General features: G+C 39.6%; 1 pseudogene; it reads left to right on the forward strand.

Annotated features, from left to right (window-relative positions):
* The first annotated feature begins 1,234 nt into the window (after nucleotides 1–1,234).
* LOC121492541 lies at nucleotides 1,235–18,441 on the forward strand (annotated as a pseudogene).
* Nucleotides 18,442–19,848: the final 1,407 nt, after the last annotated feature.

A 19,848-nucleotide genomic window follows, 5' to 3' on the forward strand; every position in this document is an offset into this window, starting at 1 on the left:
AGTTGCACCTCTAAGACAGGAAAATTTGTCCCAAATCTTCTTGATTAACCTTCCTTCCTTTCACTGAAAGTTTGAAAGTAGAGGAGTTTTTTGCAGGGAAAGTAGAGGGCTTTTTTTAGGGTTGTTTTTTTTTCAGAAAGCCATTAGTAATCCAGAAACAAATGAATAAAAACTCTAAAACACTTGAAAATGAGTTCAAGTCCCTTCCATACTGAAATGTGATTTTTCATTAGTATATTACTCAAGCAGTATGTGTTGGGTGCCAGAAAATGTTAGAACCAGTTTCAAGAAAAATAGTACAAATTAAATACTGACTTTAAGGGACTTTAAGGGATTTGAGAGAGTGAGAGAGAGTACAAGCAGGGGTGGGGGAAGGGCAGAGGGACAAGCAGACTCCCAAGTGAGCCAGGAACTGGGATGCACTGAGAGGTTTGATCCCAGGACCCTGATATCATGGCCTGAGCAAAAGTCAGAGGCTGAACTGACTGAGCCTACCCTAGCGCCCCAATTTTATTTTTTTAAACCAGACAAATTTTTCCCTTTTTAAGTAATGCTAAAATACCAGCAAAACAGATTTAGCTTATAAACAATACAAAATCCATATTTTCTGTCCCCTTGCTTCCAAAAACAACTGATTTTGGAAACCGGAAGGGACCCATGGTTTCTGGGGTCCACTCCAACCTAAGTACTGTAATAGTTATAGAACTAAATGTGGGACCAATAGTTGGCACACTTGTGCATATATGTCTATATTTGTGCATTAGGGGAAAGTGGTGGAAGGAGAATGGAGGGAGTTTTATTCTTGAATTTTTTTCTCTCCATTAGGTATAAGTTCATCAAAGGCAGGGACATATTTTAATCCATCTTGGCATCCTTGATACTTAACATAATACCTCACATACAGGTAACATTTAGGATATACTTATTGAACTGAACTAATAATAAGAGCAGTTCTTCAAATTATAGCCTCTAGCATCCCAGAAAAATTCACCCCGACACTGGATTGAATGAATGAATGAATGAATGATTTTCTGACACTGGCTTTAAAGTGTTACTGAATCACAAATTTGGAGACTCCTAGTTCTAAGGAGGCATGAGAGGAGAGTCAGGGTGCCCTCTCTACATCCCCATTCCCCCTCCCCGTGCCTGCCCTAGCAGCTGCTCCATTCATGTCAGCATCTCCTTATTTGGTTCTGTAGGTAATTGGGCAATTGTGTGATCTTTTCTGGTGGAAATGGTTGAAGCCGGGGGAGATGACATCATAGCAGGTGGCTGCATTAGGAGGAAGTCCAGTCAAGTGCTCCCTGAAAGAGGCGTGACCAAGGCTGCAGTCAATGACAAGAATGCTAGCATGCTCCTCCTGGCAAGACAAACACAGAAGAAGCCCAGAGAAGCTCAAAGACAGGTTTCCTTACCATTTTCGCCCTTGGGTAACCCCCAGAGGATGCGAGTTTGTCCTTTACCCATAACTAGAATCATGGCTCCTTCTCAGCATTTCTCTAGTGGTTAAGAGCTCTTTAGGATACTTAAGTATACATTTATTTTATTAAATGTAAAGGAATAAATTTGGCAGATAGTATATGCTCATTAGATGATTTCCACGCCCTTAATTCCATCAGTTGATTTGGCTTGTGTTTTTGGAAGAACTGGCTTTTGTGTCCCTTCTACCTCTCTGATAGCCACTCTTCCCTGAGATTATTTCACCAAGGGCCATTAGATCACTGGAGAAGCAAGACTGCCTGTTCTCCCTGTCTTTTTCTCTTCAGCTGAAATGATTACTGATTCTCTGAGTTAGCTTACTAATAGCTACCTGGAATTTTTCACACAGAATTTCTTGAAAGTAAAGTTCCTCTTCTCCTAGGAAAATTCTACCTACAACAAATCCCTTCTGTTGTTGCTTCTCTAATTAATCATCTAATTTATCCAAATGCCCCAGATTTCCTGACAACTCTGGATGTGACTCATTGTCTTACCTGATGAGTGTCAACATGTTTAGTGGAGGACTTCAGCCCACTCACATTAATTTGAACCACCACAACATTTAGTTATATTCCTAACTTTCTATTTTAAATTTTCTTTTTCTTGATTTTCTATTGTTTCTCCCTCTTTCCTGACTTGTACTGGATGACTAGGTTTTCGATAGCATGGACATATTTCCTGTTATGGGCCAGACAATACATATTTTAGGCTTTGTAGGCCATACAGTCTCTGTCACAACTCCTCAGTTTTGATATTATATATGGAAACAGCCAGAGACAATATAGACATGAATGAACATGGCTGTATTTCAGTAAAACGTTGTTTACAAAAACAAGCAGCAGGCCAGATTTGGCCTGGGGCTGTCATTTTACCAAGCTTCATTATAGAGGATTAGAATTCTACATCCTTCATTTTAAACAAACATACCTTGCGTCAATGGAATATACATTCAGCTTTTATGACAGGTAATCTAAACAGTATTACTTAAACAAGATAGTTTATTTCTCTAATTATATGTCAGGAGCTGCTTTGACAACGCCATGGTCTCAGGACCCTGGATTCTATCTTATGGGTCCTCATCATTAAGGTTTGCCCTCAGCTGTACCTACATCTTCATCCACATTTCCACCTGTGGACAGAGAAGGGAAGTGGAGGGCATGCTTCTTCTCTTCAAGGGCAGCCAGGGAGATGCATGTGCCACTTCTGCCCGAATCCCCCTGTGTGCATCCCTCTAGGTCACAGCTGGCTTCTAGGGCCTGGGCTATGTAGACAAACTAGTGGGCCACGTAGTCAGCTACAAATCCTATGCTATAAAAGATGGGAGGACAGATGTTGGAGAGTATTTGGCAATCTCTACTACAACTAAAACTTTTTGTTTCATGGATCCATTACAATCTATAACTGTTACTCAATTGTGACAAAACCTTTAGCATGTATTTATTAAGCACATTTAAAATCCAGTTATGTTTTTAATGTGGTCATCTCCTTAGATTCAGTTTCTTCTAGCTCCTGTATGAATTTTTGGTGCTCTACACCCCCATTTCTTCCCCTTCACCATCTTTTTAATAGATGTGACTGCTTTACCAAGTATGTTTTTGTTATTGAAATTCAATTTGCCAACATATAGTAAAAGACCCAGTGCTCATCTCATCGTGTGCCATCCTTAATGCCTATCACACAGTTATCCCATCTCTCCACCCATATCCCCTTCTGCAACCCTTTGTTTCCCAGGGTCAGGAGTCTTCCTCTCCAATTTTTCCCCACTCAGTTTCCTCCTCTTCCCTATTGGTCCCTTTCACTATTTCTTATTTTCCACAAATGAGGGAAATCATGTGATAATTGTGACTGCTTTATTAATGATTATTTCCTAAGATCTGACCTCCAAACTTTTGGAACAATTATTCTGCATCTCCTTTCCACATGGAGAAAGAAGCAGCAGCACATGGGGAAAAGGCTTATTGTTTCTGCTTAGAAAGACCTGGGTTTTAATTACTATAATTTACATGAGAGTTTTGTGTTCCATGGTGGACAACATAAAATGAAATACCTGTTAATATGACATGACACTAAGGAAAGGAACAGCCCTCCACAGACAACATGTCAGTGAGTTAATTCCCTGCTGCTAGAACTGTTCTGAGAACCTCAGTGATCAGCCCCCTTTGTGAATAATTTTCCATTCGCATGTATGGGTGTCTGACAGTTTGTTTACATGAACGTTGGGAAGAAGAGCCAAAATTATTTGGCTTGGCGTCAAAAACTGTCTCTATTTTTGTTGTCTGCAGTGCTCTGATTCAGTTCATTTTAATAAGTTTTTAACAATGCATGAATTTGAGTCAGAGGAACTGGAGGAAAGACTGGGATGACACACACTTATTATAGGATATAAAGGGATGACACGTCATCTATTGTTCCCCATGCCAACAATCCTTAAATCAATGCCCCTTCTCCTTTGGAACTGAATTGTTCTCATTATGACAGGGCACAAGCAACTTGGCATAATTTGGTGTTTTCCTTTAAGACGGTTTAAATCATGCTTAAGTTAATTTCCAAGTTCTTTCTCACCCAGATTTTATCCATTTTCTGTAGGGTCTGTGCTTTGGAAGGCTTCTTTCCTACACAGCCATTAGAGGTTTGTACTTTATTGTATAGGGATATATCTTGATCCAAGTAAAGGCAGACAAGACACACAGTATTGTTTTTTTAGAGTCTGGAATAATCCTTTTTTCTGCATGCTCTCCTCCTGCTCTTTGGCTTACAGTGTCAAACTGACAGGGAAACTAAACTAAAATTTGAAAGCTTTGGAGTATATTCATTTTTTTTTCTTAAGTGAAAAGGTAATTTAGACTCTCTCATATAAGTCCTATATCAGGGACACACCAGTATATTTAAGCTGCCTGAAGTTTCTTCCTGTTGCTGGAGGTAAAGTTTGAATTCTAAGTTGCTGAAAAGAAGAAGCTGCTATCCGGGGGCCCATAACCAATTTCTGCATTTTAAAATGGAAACTGGAATCTATTCTGTGGGCAGGCCTTTGCTAGGTTCTGCATTGCAGAGAAATGTAAAGCAAATAACTCCACATTAATTTTGGGAGGACTGAACCACTGAAATAGCGCAAATATAGATGCCTCAGACGGAGATGTTTCATTCAGTTTAGAAATAGGAATTGGCTATGTCTTTAGCAAGACTGTGTCCTTGCAGAAAAATGTCTTTTTTCTAAATATATATTTCACTGTGTCCCAAAAGAGTAGTTACTTAGGACTGAACAACCTACTCTTTGGTTAATATGTTGCTCATTAATTACTGTGATTACCCTGCAGCAGAGTGAGTGGGGCAGCAGACCACACTGTTTCCCCACTGTCAGTCATACTGGGGTAGATAAAAGAAAGGTGGACTTTGGAATGATAGAAGGAGAACTATCTCTGAATGGCTGAGAGGGATGAGAAACTAGATTCTTTGGAGAAAGGACATGAAATGTGCTATTTGTGGGACATAAGCAGGTTCCTATAACTAGTGACGGATCAGGAGAAATGACCCAGAGGGGACCTCTGTGAGCATGGTCCATGAGTTCTATTTAGCTTTTTTTTAGCTCAAAAGTTCCCAAATGTATTCAAAATAAAAAACTCTTCTGTTACATAACACTTGTTAATATGCCACATTCTGAAAAATATACATGGGAAATGCTGATAGCCAGACTTCTTCCTAGCATGCATCAAAATCATCTGGATGATTTGTTGGAATACAGACTGCTGGCTGTACTCCCAAAGTTTCAGATTCAGTAGGTCTGGGGTGAGCCTGAGAGGATTTGTACTTCTAACAAGTTCCTGGGTGCATGCTGTTGCTGCTAGGTCTAGGAACCACACTTTGAGAATGAATCACAGACTGAAAGTGTCTCATCCATTCTTTCTCTTCAAGAAATACAGTCATTGAAATAAAGCCAAATATTAAAAGCCTATAGCTAACAGCATACTCAGTGGTAAAAAACTGAAAACTTTACCTCTAACGTCAGGAACAAGGCAAGGATGCCCACTTTTGCCACTTTCATTCAACATAGTATATTGGAAGTCCTAGCCAGAGCAATTAGGCAAGAAAAAGTATAAAAAGACATCCAAATTAGAAAGGAAGAAATAAAATCATCTCTTTTTGCAGATGACATGATCTTATTAAACATAGAAAACACTATAGACTCCACAAGAAAACTTAGAACTAATAAACTCAGTAATGCTGCAGTATACAAAAATCAACATACAAAATTCACTTGTGTTTCTATACATAAAATAAACAATCTGAAAAGGACACTGAAAAAATTCAATTTATAATAGCACCAAAAAGAATAAGATACTAAGGAATAAGTTTAACCAAGGAGGTAAAAGACTCGTGTGCTGAAACTACAAAGCATTGATGGAAAAAATCAAAGAAGACACAAATGAGAAGACATCCTATATTCATTGTTTGGAAGACTTAATATTGTTAAAATATCAAAGCTATCCAAAATGATCTACAGATTCAATGCACTCCCCATCACAACCCCATTGGAATTTTTTACATAAATAGAAAAAAATAATTCTGCAATTCACATGGAACCACGAAAGACCATGAATGGGCATATCAGTCTTGAGAAAGAAGAATAAAACCAGAGGTATCATACTTCTTGATTTCAAAATATATTACAAAGCAGTTGTAACCACAACAACATGGTACTGGCCTAAGGAGAGACATGTAGATCAATGGGACAGAATAGTGAGCCCAGAAATAAATCCATGTATGTGCAATTAACTGATCTTCAACAAGAGTGCCAAGAATACACAATGGGGAAAGGACAGTTTTTCAACAAATGGTGTTGGGAAAACTGAAAAATGGTGCAGCCACTATGCAAAAACAGTATGAAGATTCCTCACTTCTGGATATTTATTCAAAAGAATTGAAATCAGGATCTTGAAGAGATAGTGCACTTCCATGTTCATTGCTACACTATTCACAAAGAGTAGAAACAACCTAAATACATTCAGCCGATGAAAGTATAAAGAAAATGTGGTATATACATACAATGGAATATCATTCAGAAGGAAATCTGCAATATGCAACGACATGGATGAACCTAGAGGACAACATGCTAAGTAAAATAAACCAATCATGGAAGACAAAGACTGCATGATTCCACTTATATTAGTTGTCTAAAATAGTCAAATTCATAGTTTCAAAGAGTAGAATAGTGGTTGCCAGGGACTGGGAATTACTAATCAACAGGAATAAAGTTGCAGTTAAGCAAAATGAATAAGCTCTAGAGATCTGCTGTACAACATTGTGCCTACAGTCATTGATAATGTGTTGTACACTAATTTTTTTTTTAAGATTTTATTTATTTATTCATGAGAGACACAGAGAGAGAGGCAGAGACAGGCAGAAGGAGAAGCAGGCTTCTGGCGGGTAGCCTGATGTAGGCCTTGATCCCATGAACCCGGGATCACACCCTGAGCCAAAGGCAGGTGCTCCAACCACTGAGCCACCCAGGCATCCCTGTACACTTAAAATTTTAAGAGAGTAGATCTCATGTTAAGTGTTCTTATTACAATCGTTTTTTTTTTTTAATGGACCACTTTCTGACACCATACACAAAAATAAACTCAGAATGGATTAAAGACCTAGATGTGAGACCTGAAACCATAAATCTCCTGGATAAAACATAGGCAGTAATCTCTTTGACATCAACCTTAACAATACTTTCAGCCAAAGGAAACAAAAGCAAAAATAAACTGTGGAGACTATACCAAAATAAAAGGTGTTTGCGTAACAAAAGAAACTATCAACAAAACAAAAAGGCAACCTACTAAATGGGAGATGATATTTGCAAATCATATATCCAACCAGAGGTTAATATCCAAAATATATAAAGAACTTATACGGGACTCCCTGGTGGCTCAGCGGTTTAGTGTCTGTCTTTGGCTCAGGGTGTGATCCCAGGTTCATGGGATCAAGGCCTACATCAGGCTACCCGCCAGAACTCAACACCAAAAAACCCCCAAATAATTCAATTAAAAATGGACAGAGGACCTGAATAGACATTTCTCCAAAGAAGACATGCAGAAGGCCAACAGACTCATGAAAAGATGCTCAACATCACTAATCATCAAAGTAATGCAAACCAAAACCACAATGAGATAATCACCTTATACCAGATAGAATGGCTGGTATAAAAAACACAAGAAACTACAAATGTTGATGAGGATGTGGAAAAAAAGGAACTCTCACACACTGTTGATGGGAATGTAATTTGGTGCAGCCACTATGGAAAACAGTATGGCATTTCCTCAAAAAATGAAAAATAGAAATCCTATATGATTCAATAATTCCACTACTGGGTATTTAGCAAAAAAAAAAAAAAAAAAAAAAAAAACGAAAACATTAATTCAAAAATATATGTGCACTCCTATGTTTGTTACAGCATTATTTACAATAACCAAGACATGGAAGCAAACCAAATATTGACCTACATAGATGAATGATAAAGAAAATGTGGAATATATATATATACACACACACACACATACACACACACAATGGGGTATTACTCGGCCATAAAAAGAATAAGATCTTTTCCTTTGTAACAACAGAGATGGACTTAGAGGGTATTATGCTCAGTAAAATAAATCAGACAGAGGAAAGACAAATACCATATGATTTGAATTATATGTTGAATCTAAAAGAGAAAACAAATGAACAAACAAAACAAGCAGAAACAGACCCATAAATAAAGAGAACAAACTGGTGGTTGTCAGAAAGTGTGGGGGAGATGAGCAAAATGAGTGAGCTGAAGGTATAGGCTTCCAGTTATAAAGTGTGTAAATCATAGGGATGAAAAGTACCTCCTACAGAGTATAGTCAGTGGTATTGTAATAGCGTTATATGGTGACAGATGGTAGCTACACTTTGTGAACATAACATAAAGTATAGAGTTGTAAAGTACAGTGTATACACTATGTTGTATACCTGAAACTAATGTAACATTGTATATCAACTATACTTCAGTTAAAAAAAAAATAAGTAGTAGTCATTGAACTCCTACCATGAGCAGGGCATCCAGGGTTTATTCTGCCCGGGTAATACAAGGGCACACTGAAAAAGAAGATTCCAGAGACAAAATTTAAGTCACTCCTCAGTTATAGCAAGGTAATTCCAAAAATCAATAAACAGTTGTATTATCTAAACTTAACTGGCTATGTTGACCATTTTACAATTCAATAGTGTCTTTATTTCAAAGTGTAAAATAATTGAAAGGAGTTTTACTCATTAATATTAGCCATAGTGGCCTTTCAGCAATCTTACCACCTTAAAAGCCATTTAGGTATGCTGGTATGTTATCACAGCAGCTCAACAGCTAGTCAATTAAATCTGAAGAAACCCAGTTAACCAGTAGGCAATTTGGACTGCATAACAATAAACAACTGGTTTTGTTGATTGCTTCCACTGAATTGATTACACGCCTCAGAGAAATAGTAGAAACGCTTCAATTTGTATGACAGCTTTACATTTCTGCTTTCCAGTAATTATAATCTGTTGAGCCAATACTTCCAAAGGAAATACTGTGAAATGTTCTGAATTGGTATCTCATTTGCAATACATTATTATCTTCATTATATTTACCTGAAATAGATAATTAGCAAAACCAAAGTACAGCAGAATAGATAAGCTGAGTATCCCCAGCCAAAGTTCATCTGGAGAAGTTAAATATGCATACAATAACTATTTCTTCATGTGTTAGGAATCAGAAAGTGATATGCATTATTTGCCCACAAATGCAGATGTGCTTCACTCCTAAGTTGCTTGAGACATTGCCTCTTAGCATACCTGCAGAGAGTATAACTTAGTATAAGAAAATGCCAAAGTCACTCATTGTGTGTTTCAAAGACTTAGGGAACCAGCCAGCCAGCCATCTCCTTGTAATGTGTATCTTAATGACTGTGGTGGCCCTGAACTTGGGCTAGCCAAATACCACCTGTAATGAGCATAATTGACTCTGGCTCTAATAGCTATCCCTCTGAATGTACCACTGTACGGGCACCAAGGTCACAATTCCCACAGGCCACCCCCACAATGAGGTACAAATGTGTCTATTTGTGTGAAACTCCAGACTCCTTCAATGGGTAATTTGGCTCAAAGACTCCCTGTTGGCCTGCCTAAACTTCTCTGGGAACTGTACGGCAGTCTGAGACTTGGTACTACCCAACCTCCCCTTCCTCTCTGCTTCCATAGGAGTTGGACCTTTTTTTCCATCTAAAGGGTCTTCCTGCCTAGTTCTGCCCTCCCCTCCTCATCCATCACATCCATTACCCTCTCGTGTGCATCTAACCCCATCTTGGAATCTGCTTCTCAGAGGACCTGAACTCACAAAGACCATGATTTTTATTCTATCACACAAGATAAAATCAGGGTGTTTATGAATGAATTTTAAGTAATGGAGAAAGAGGGGTGCCTGGGTGTTTCGGTTGGATTAGCATCTGCCTTCGGCTCCAGGTCATGATCAAAGGATCCTGGGATAGAGCCCCAGGTCAGGCTCCCTGCTCAGTGGGTAGTCTGCTTCTCCTTCCCTCTCTGCCCCTCCCCCACCACTCATGCCAGCTCTCTCTCAAATAAATAAATAAAATCTTTAAAATAAATAAAATAAGGGGAAAAAGTTGAACCTAGGGTAAAAAGACAAAAATCTGAAAGTTTACTAGTTTTCTTGTCAGGGTCGCAAATTAACTTTAAAACCAGTTGGTATTTTCTGACGTTACTTCCTCTGTATTTGGCATGTCAAAAATATCCACAGCAGTACATTGTTGTGATGAAAATTGTAGCTTTTCCTGAGATGCATCCTCTCTTATTCAAAGATTGATGCAAAAACAAACAAAAAAAGATTGATGCAAAATATTGAAAACTCTCTTTCATGTGAAAATGTATAGGTTTTGATTAATACATTTTAGATCATCATATTGTTTCTGCCTAAAAGTATTTCCTGTTAGAAAAGTCATTATGAAAAGTTGAGAACTTTGTTTGTTTGTTTATATGTAAGCTCTAAGCCCAGAATGAGGCTTGAACTCACAACCCTGAGATCAAGAGTCCCATGTTGGGATCCCTGGGTGGCGCAGCGGTTTGGCGCCTGCCTTTGGCCCAGGGTGCGATCCTGGAGACCCGGGATCGAATCCCACGTCGGGCTCCCGGTGCATGGAGCCTGCTTCTCCCTCCGCCTGTGTCTCTGCCTCTCTCTCTCTCTCTGTGACTATCATAAATAAATAAAAAATTAAAAAAAAAAAAAAAAGAGTCCCATGTTCTCCTGGCTGAGCCAGCCAGGCAACCTTAGAACATAATTTTTTAAGAAATAAAAATCAGGGGCAGGTGGATGGCTCAGTCAGTTAAGGATCAGACTCGATTTGGCTGAGGTCATGATCTCAGGGTCATGAGATCAAGCTATGCATGGGCCTCCACACTCAGTGCAGAGTCTGCTTGGGATTCTCTCTTTCTCCCTCCCCCTCTGTCCACTGCACTCTCTCTCTCAAATAAATAAATAAGATCTTTTTAAAAATAAATAAAAATAAAAATCACCACCCAGTTTCAGCACCTGAAGGTACATGACAGCCAGGTATCATTCCAGTATGCTTTTGTTCTATCTTTTTTATACATTATATTCATGTCTACCCAATAAGATGATACCAAATATAAATTTAGTATCCTGCTTCTCCTGCATGGTATTAAACTTTTTTTTTAATAGAATACTCCTAATGTCTACACAGTATTCCATTATGTGTTATCCTATTCCGTTATCCTACTATTTACTTAACAATTCCCTCATTGTTGAAATTCAGATAATTTCTAATTTGTTGGCTATTATAAACAGTCTATAATGAATATCTTTGTTCATAAAACTTTAGTCTGCAGTTGAAGATTCCCCCCCCCCCTTTTACCTAGATCCCTAAAAATCTGTCCTGGTTTCCTGATAAGCCTACAGCTGAGAAGAACCAATAGGTTACTCTCTATATCCACACAGAATGTTAGAAGGATACCATCCAAGCAGTCACAAGACTCATTGTTCCACAAACTACCTTGGTGCCCTAAGCAAGCCTCTTTACCTCTAAGTCTACAGGTGTAAAATCATGGAGTCGAATTAGATAATCTCTGTCATTCCAGTTGTGTTCAATATTCCTTAAATATTTGCTCAGTGGACCTAGCTCCTATCCAGTACCATAATTCTTCTTATGCTCTTTAGAGCTGTGTAACACAAAGGAATAGCACTGATAATGGATATAGGGTATTACTATATCACTATTTTTATACCATAGAGAACACTAAACATTGTATAGGAATATGGTTGATTCTGTTACTCTCCTCTCTCCAACTCATATAGCTTAGTGCTTTCTATGTGTTTTTAAATTACTTTTGGCTTCTAAGTATTAAGAAGTATATTATAGCTATGTGAACCTGCTAGCCAGCCTTCTAATATTAACCCAAGGCAAAATATTGTTCACTTGTTAGATTATATTAAGATGTCACATTAAAAATTTTTTTGTGTGTTCTCTGGATTTAAATCTGGCTCAGTCTTAATTTATTTTTAAGACTTATTTATTAATTTTAGAGACTGAGAAAGAGCTTGAGAGTGGGAGAGGGACAGAGTGAAAGACTCTTCAATCAGACTCCCTGCTGAGCACAGAGCCAGACCTGGGGCTGGATCCCAGTACCAACACCAAGAGCTGGATGCTTATTCACTGAGCCGCCCAGGTGCCCTTCAGCTTTTATTTATAAAAGACTGTATTAAGGGACACCTGGGTGGCTCAGTGGGTTAAGTGACCGGCTCTTGATTTCCACTAGGGTCATGATCTCAGGGTTGTGAGATGGAGCTCTGTATTGGGCTGGAAGTGGAGGCTGCCAAAGATTCTTTCTCCCTCTCCTCCCTAAAAAAGCAAACACAAAACAACAAAACAAAACAAACACATTATATTAAGTGTTTTTCTGTGCATGACTTTGCACTAGAAACTGAATTACAAGGATGTTATTTTTGAGATCAAGGAATTTCTAATGGAAAACCACCATAGTGGGGTGCTGGGTGGCTCAGTGATTGTCTGCCTTTGGCTCCGGTTGTGATTCTGGGGTCCTGGGATCGAGCCCCACATCAGGTTCCCTGCCTATGTCTCTGCTTCCCTCTCTGTGTCTCTCATAAACAAATAAATAAAATCTTTAAAGAAAAAAAGGAAAACCACCACAGTGAAGACAAAGAACATCTAAACAACCAGTCTGAATCTCACTGCCTGCCTGGGGCTTAAGGCCTCTCCTGGGGAATCAGAAAAGGAGGGCTCTAAGGGGTTCCAAGTTTGGAGAGGCTGGAGCCATTATTATATTGTACTCCTAAGAGAGAAGATAAAAGAAACAAAATGAGATTCGGGAAGCTTTCAAATGAAGTGGTAAGGCTTGTGTCTACCAAAGAGAGAATATTTCAAGATCTGGGATATAAACCAGGAAGGATATTTTTTCCTGATAAAGGTAGAAACAGAGACATCTGATGTTGTACAGGTCAAAAGTCAGTCAGATACAAACTCTAACAGAAATGATAATAATTCAGGCAAAATAGGTCTTAACTAACAGCACGGCAAATAAGTGATGGGAGTTAGCATGGAGAACTAAGGCTAAGCACTCAGACACACTGAAGTGCTTACATCAGAAAATGCAATTACTTTCAATTGCACTAGACCTAATTAGGTCCCGTTATTGCTTTTAATAACAGCTGCTCTGTATGAAATATAGTGGTTCCGGTTATTTGCTCACCCTTATTGTAAGCCTTACCTGACTTTGTTACCAGACCCCCAAGACCAGGTCTTGCCACAGAAATGAACACTGAACACGAGACAAAGGATAACTCATTGGGTTTATTAGAGATAACTTGTATATAAGGGAGCTGATTAGAAAGAGGAATGTCACTCCCTGAACAGGGAGTTTGGGAGGCTTATAAAGACACTTTTCCAGAGGGTGAGGAACTGTGAGTGGGGAAGTGTCCTTCAGTCCCACGGTCATTATCTCGTGACTGTTACTTTTTAGTAACAGTCTTGGACACAAGACAGTCCACAGGATGCCTTTCTTTGTGGTCGGTGTTCTTTAGGGCTCCTGGAAAACAGAAATACCTTGTGGAAGCAGGCTTTAAACTGTTACTTCTTATTTTGCTCAGACAACCATTGTTCCCCTGGCGGTTGTTATCTGTCATTTGTTCTGTTTCCCAGAAGGAGGTATTTAAGCCTATGGAAACTTTTAACCCTTGTCTCAGACCAGCAGCTTTACAGGAGTTAAGTTCCCTCTTGCTTTCCCTCTACTGTCTCAGCTCTGCTGTCAAGGACTTTCCACGGGGCTTGGGTAGTATTTGTAGGAAAAATTTTGCATCCTACCTGAATGTACTTGAGGTAGAGAGTGAAATGTACAATTTTGAGAATACCAATATTATCAAGAATCAGCTAATGCTAACCTAGGATATGTTTTCCAAGTGAGGATATTTTAATAGGTTAACTGGTTCCTAATGTACTCTGCTACCCAGATATGAATTTTAGGAACTTGAAATTCTAGCACAGAAGAGCTTTAGTTTGTGCTCCCCTAAAAGCAAAATGTGAGACAAGAACTGGGGTGTGGTAGTTGAACTGGGAGGTGATTCCAGGGAGCAAGAGTGAGGCTACTGAGATAGGGAGACAGAACAGGAGAGAGAATAAAACATGGTGACTTTCTGGGCAAAAAAGAGGCCAAAACAGGGAGACTTTTTACTGCTGTGGACATCAGGGACTCACTCCCACTGCAGACCCTCAAAGAAACTGGAAAATGTGTCTCATAATTAGCCCACTGAAAGACAGGGAGGCGGGGTGATTCACTCCCTAACTTCTTCCTCATTCATTGAAGTTTATCCCCTCAGGCATAATTTCCCCACCCCACACACCTCTGAATCACCTCTTTGTGAACCAAAAAGACTTTGGAGGAAGTCCTAAGGCAAAAAGCAGAGAGATCCCTGGCACATGCTTGAGATAAGACATTGGCCATTTACAGGGACTGTTCACTGACCAGCTCCCATGTCCCATCCTGAGTTCTGAGGGTGGAGGGCCATGGTCCTCATACTTACCTCATAAGTACTAGAGCAACTGTGGAAGTCAGTGCTTCCCCCCTCTACCTAACCCTCATGCCAGTCTTCCACTAGTGAGATTCTTAGCAGTTATGAGGAAAAGCTCACCAGAGGTTCTTTCCATTCCACATACCACTGTAAGAGTGGGGTCCTTGTTTTCATCTCACCAGTTTCAGTGTCCCATCCTGAGGGTTTGCTTTATCTAGCACTTCATTCCCAGCTGTTTTACCTTGGGTTCCCCTAAACCCACAAGCCAATTGAGCAAACTTCCACAGCTTCTGAGAAAGCACTAAGAAAAGCAGAGAGATACCTTGCACACACTTGAGGTAGGATGTTGTCAGAATGCATGGAATGGTTCAAATGATTACGAAATCAGGTGAGCCAGGAGTGTGGCTCAGGGCGCTCCAACTGTCTGCTACAAGATGTTAATGAACTATAGGGAACTCAGGAAAACTGACCAACATTTTAGAACCTTGGATAATCAACCCATTCCCAGAACTACCAAATCAAGAATAGACATCAAATTCATTAAAATAACTTCTTTAGTCAAAACCTGAGGTATGCCAGTGAAGCAATCACTTTTCTCTCTGTAGCATTGTAGCTGTTCTCTCTTTATATCTCAGGTCGAATTTGTAGGTATTCAGAATGTTTTGAAAGTTATCTAGGTAAGTTTGTGGGACCAGATGAATTGGTACACCATCTTGCCTCCTCTCCTGTTGAACCATCTGAGGTATGCCATTGATTTAAAGCTAAGACCCATGAAGAAAAGTGTTTTACTTTCCTAGGGACTGGAAAACAAAACAGTAAAACAAAAATAAACAAAAACACCTGAGAGACACAGCTCAGACATTTTAGAAAAAACTAGAAAAATGATTGTTCCATCTGAGTGGGATGAAAAAGAACAGGAAGTGACTGGGAGATATCAGGCAACATTTTACTTCTGAGGTACACGAATGAAGTCAGGAAGTTATATATTTAAGATTGTATATTTAAGGAGTCTATATATTTAAGACTATGTCAGATATAGTTTTACCCTGAAGGCCCTGCCATTATCGCAGAAGCACCTTTTGTGATACAGTGCATGGGAAGTCCTGCACAGAGGGGCAAAGCTTTATTCAAAGTAGGGAAGGCCTTATTTTCTCACGCCCAGCAAACCTCAGGTGGGAGCAGCAGAAAGTTGTGCAAGAAAAGCAGCACCATCTGTCTAAGGAACTGTCTACCTGGGACTCAATGTAGGGTTGTTTGCTTTACACATAACTGGAAAAGAAATAGCTTCCAGCTGGCTTCAGCTATATGTTAGGATAAGATACGTATTAGAATTGGCTTACTGCTGTAACAACCCAAAATCTCAATGGCTTACACCCACACAAAAGGCTTAATTCTTGCTCATCTCAAAATGTTGTCAAGTTGGCAGGGCTCAGGGGCCCAGGCTTCTTTCATATTGTGGCTCATCTCTCCCCTAGAGCCTTGGAACCTCCATCCATCCCAAGTGCAGAGGGAGAGAGAGAGAATGATGAGGGATGGTGAAGGACCACCAGAGAGGTGGAGACCTGGTGGCCTACATGATTTCTATCTGCATTCTTTTACCCAGAACTAGTCACACCAGTCACACCTAGATACTGGAGTCTGGGAAAAGTAGTCTTCCTGTGAGCCCAGGTAGGAAATAAAAGAGTTCGGTGAATACAGAGAAAGCTGTGTCACAAGCTGTATTTTATATATAATAGCACTAAATTATGTCTGCCAGAGAAAAGATTATCACTGACATAATCCTAAAAACTTAATTCTTTACACATTTCAAATTTTGGTTAAGAAATTACTTAAATTGATGCTCTTATCATTTCTCCCTGATGGCTGAATAGAACTTATTTTCTGAACTTTGCTCCCTAAGCTCTGTCAAGTTTCTGCCCAAATGCCACTTCTTAGTGAGGCCTATCCTGAGCATCCCACTTAAAAATTGCAACCCATCCATTTCATCTTATCACTCTAACTCTGCCCTATTCTTCCCCAAGTCATGTATCATAATATCACTTAATACATTATTTATTATATTTCTTTTTTATGGAATACCTTCCCTCCTTGAAATTTAAGTGCTAATAGAGCAGATGCTTTTATCTGATTAATCACTGAGGTATCCTGTGGCTTGCAACTATTCTTGGCACATAGTAGGCATAATGAATGAACAAATTAACAGGGAGCCTCAGGCATTCATCAAGAAGGAACCCAGAAACAGATCTGTACACCCATGTTCATGGTAGTATTATTCATGATAGCCAAAAGGGGGAAACAACCCAAATGTCCATGGAGGGATGAATGGATAAACAAAATGTGGTATACACATACAATGGAATATTATTCAGCCTTAACAAGGAAGGAAAGTGTTCACCAATTCCACTTCCAGATATATATCCAAAAGAACTGAAAGCAGGGTCTTGAAGAAATATCTGCACATCCATGTTCATAGCTGCACCATTCACAATAGCCAAGAGGTGAAAGCAATCCACTGACCATTGACTAATGAATGGGTAAGCATATGTATATACATACAATGGGGTATTATTCAGCCTTAAACAAAAAAGAAGGAAATCCTTATTCATGCTATAGTTTGTGGATGAACCTTGAGAACATTATGCTAAGTGAAATAAGCCTCTTTCTGGGTTCTCCCCCTTCCTTCTGGAACCATCTCAGAAGGAGTGAACTTGATTGATAAATATATGGACGAAGAGTTCAATCAAAACCTGGAGAGATGCCTGGGTGGCTCAGCAGTTAAGCATCTGCCTTTGGCTCAGGGCGTGATCCCAGGGTCCTGGGATAGAGTCCCACATCGAGCTCCCTGCACGGAGCCTGCTTCTCCCTCTGCCTGTGTCTCTGCCCCTCTCTCTCTCCATAGCTCTCATGAATAAATAACAAAATCTTTTTTTTTTTTTTTTTTTTTTTATTTATGATAGTCACAGAGAGAGAGAGAGAGAGGCAGAGACACAGGCGGAGGGAGAAGCAGGCTCCATGCACCGGGAGCCCGACGTGGGATTCGATCCCGGGTCTCCAGGATCGGGCCCTGGGCCAAAGGCAGGCGCCAAACCGCTGCGCCACCCAGGGATCCCTAAATAACAAAATCTTAAAAAAAAATCAGAACCTGGAGTTTAGCATTACGGATCACATTGACCTATATGAGGATGTGTTGATGGCCACCTCATAGCCCTCAGATGACAGGATAGCAGCACGGAGTCACCTCCTCCTTTTTGCCAGGAGCCAGCTCCAAGCTCAGCAACAAGACCCCTGTGGTTCTGCATGCCTACAATGGCCTATAAAATAGATGAGGTAGGTGGGCAACTTCTCCTGGTGGACCACAGACCAGCAGCAATTTTGGGTAGGAATCTATAATGTGGTAGAGTTGAAATTTGCAGAGAATGGAGCAAATGGCCAATCCAAAGGGTATACTGAGGTGGTAAAAGCTTCTGAAAACTGTTTACAAATCATTGGAACTCCTACAGGAAAAATTCTTAACGTAGAAAAAGTGGACCAGAGGCCAGGCACGTGTTAGAACCCATCACAGTTTGAGGCATAGTCTCAAAAATGTGTGTCTGAGTCTCAAGACAGGGGATATCCCCATGGAACCACCTCTGAGATACTAGTGATTCTGCTGGTAGATGGACCATACCCTCAGCACCTTGGACCCTCATCTACCTGGAAGGTAGGCCCTACATGTGCCACCACACTTCAGTTGCCCTCCTTCAGCCCTTCACCTGTTGGATCTGTCCCCACCCCTAGTTCCATCCTCACCACCTCTCTCCTCAACCTTTGGAGTCCCTCCTTCTCCTCTTCACATCCACTCTAAGCATATCATATCTTTTTAAAATGCAGAGATAATCAAGTGAGATGATAGTCTAAGGGAAAATATATCTAGAATGTGGGAGAAACCATTTACCTGGAGAATTTTTTTTCTTCCCATTTTTTGTTTTGTTTTTACTCAAATGATACAATTTTCAGTTTTAATTCCTGATGGCAAACAGGAAAAATAAGGGGGGCCTTGTTCCCCGTGTTGTCAGTGATTTGTCTTTCTGATAAGTTGAAAACTGTGTAATAAACTCAATGATGCTGTCAATCTTTTATACAGTTTTTCCTTTTTCAACAAAATATTTTAAAATAATTAATAGGGTTGTGAGCTGCTTAAAAACTAAAAACAAAAACACAAATATTATATGATTCCCCTTATTGAAGCAGCTAAAGTAGTCAAATTCATAGAAACAGAAGTGGAATGGTAGTTACCAGGGACTAGGGGAGAGGGATATCAGGAGTTAGGGTTTAATGGGCACAGAGTTTCAGTTTGAGAAGATGAAAAAGCTCTTCACTGGCTTGACTCCCAGTAAGTATGGACATGGTTCAGGAGTATGCAAGTTTAGTTCATTTCAACAGGATACTGGTCACTGTGCCCAATATTCATATATGATGTATGACCTTACATTATGCATCTGTATGTTTTATAAAGTGTCCTGTGATTGTGACAAGAAACTGAAAGTGGACCAAGCATTTCTTTGAAGCACTTTGAGTGCTGCCACTAGCCACACTGAATAATATAAACTTAAATATCCATAATTCCCATAGTAAAACTCAGAGAGAGAGGGATAGAAAAACAGAAAAGAGAAAAAGATCTCCTTTATAGGAAAATAATATATATAGGGGAAATAATAAATATAGAAGAAATGGTTTAATGAGAAATCACCATTTTGCAATCCTTATTTAATAATTGATTCAAGGATAAATAGAGGATGCTAAAACCATTCAGTGAAAGTTTGTTGGAGAAAAAATAATGTTATTCAAATTATCACCCCACAGACTCTTTTTTAATTAAAAAGGGAAAAGATGTTTACAATGAAGATATCTGACAGACACACCTTAAGTTATCAGACTTTCTCGGTAATAACAGAAAAATTGGCATACTACACCTCTTTCTCGTAAGCTATAAAAGAAACTATACAGATTCATCTATGTAGTATTCTTTTTTTTTAATTTTTTAAGATTTTATTTATTTATTCATGAGCAACACAGCAGAGAGGAGAGAGAGAAAGAGTCAGAGACACAGGCAGAGGGAGAAGCAGGCTCCATGCAGGGAGCCTGACGTGGGACTCGATCCCAGGTCTCCAGGATCAGGCCCTGGGCTGAAGGTGGTGCTAAACCCCTGAGCCACCTGGGCTGCCCATCTATGTAGTATTCTTGCCAAAATGTTTAACTTGAATCTAATCATAGGACCAACACAGAACTGT

This window comes from Vulpes lagopus, chromosome 6 (genome assembly GCF_018345385.1).
Source record: "Vulpes lagopus strain Blue_001 chromosome 6, ASM1834538v1, whole genome shotgun sequence".
Lineage (NCBI taxonomy): Eukaryota > Metazoa > Chordata > Mammalia > Carnivora > Canidae > Vulpes > Vulpes lagopus.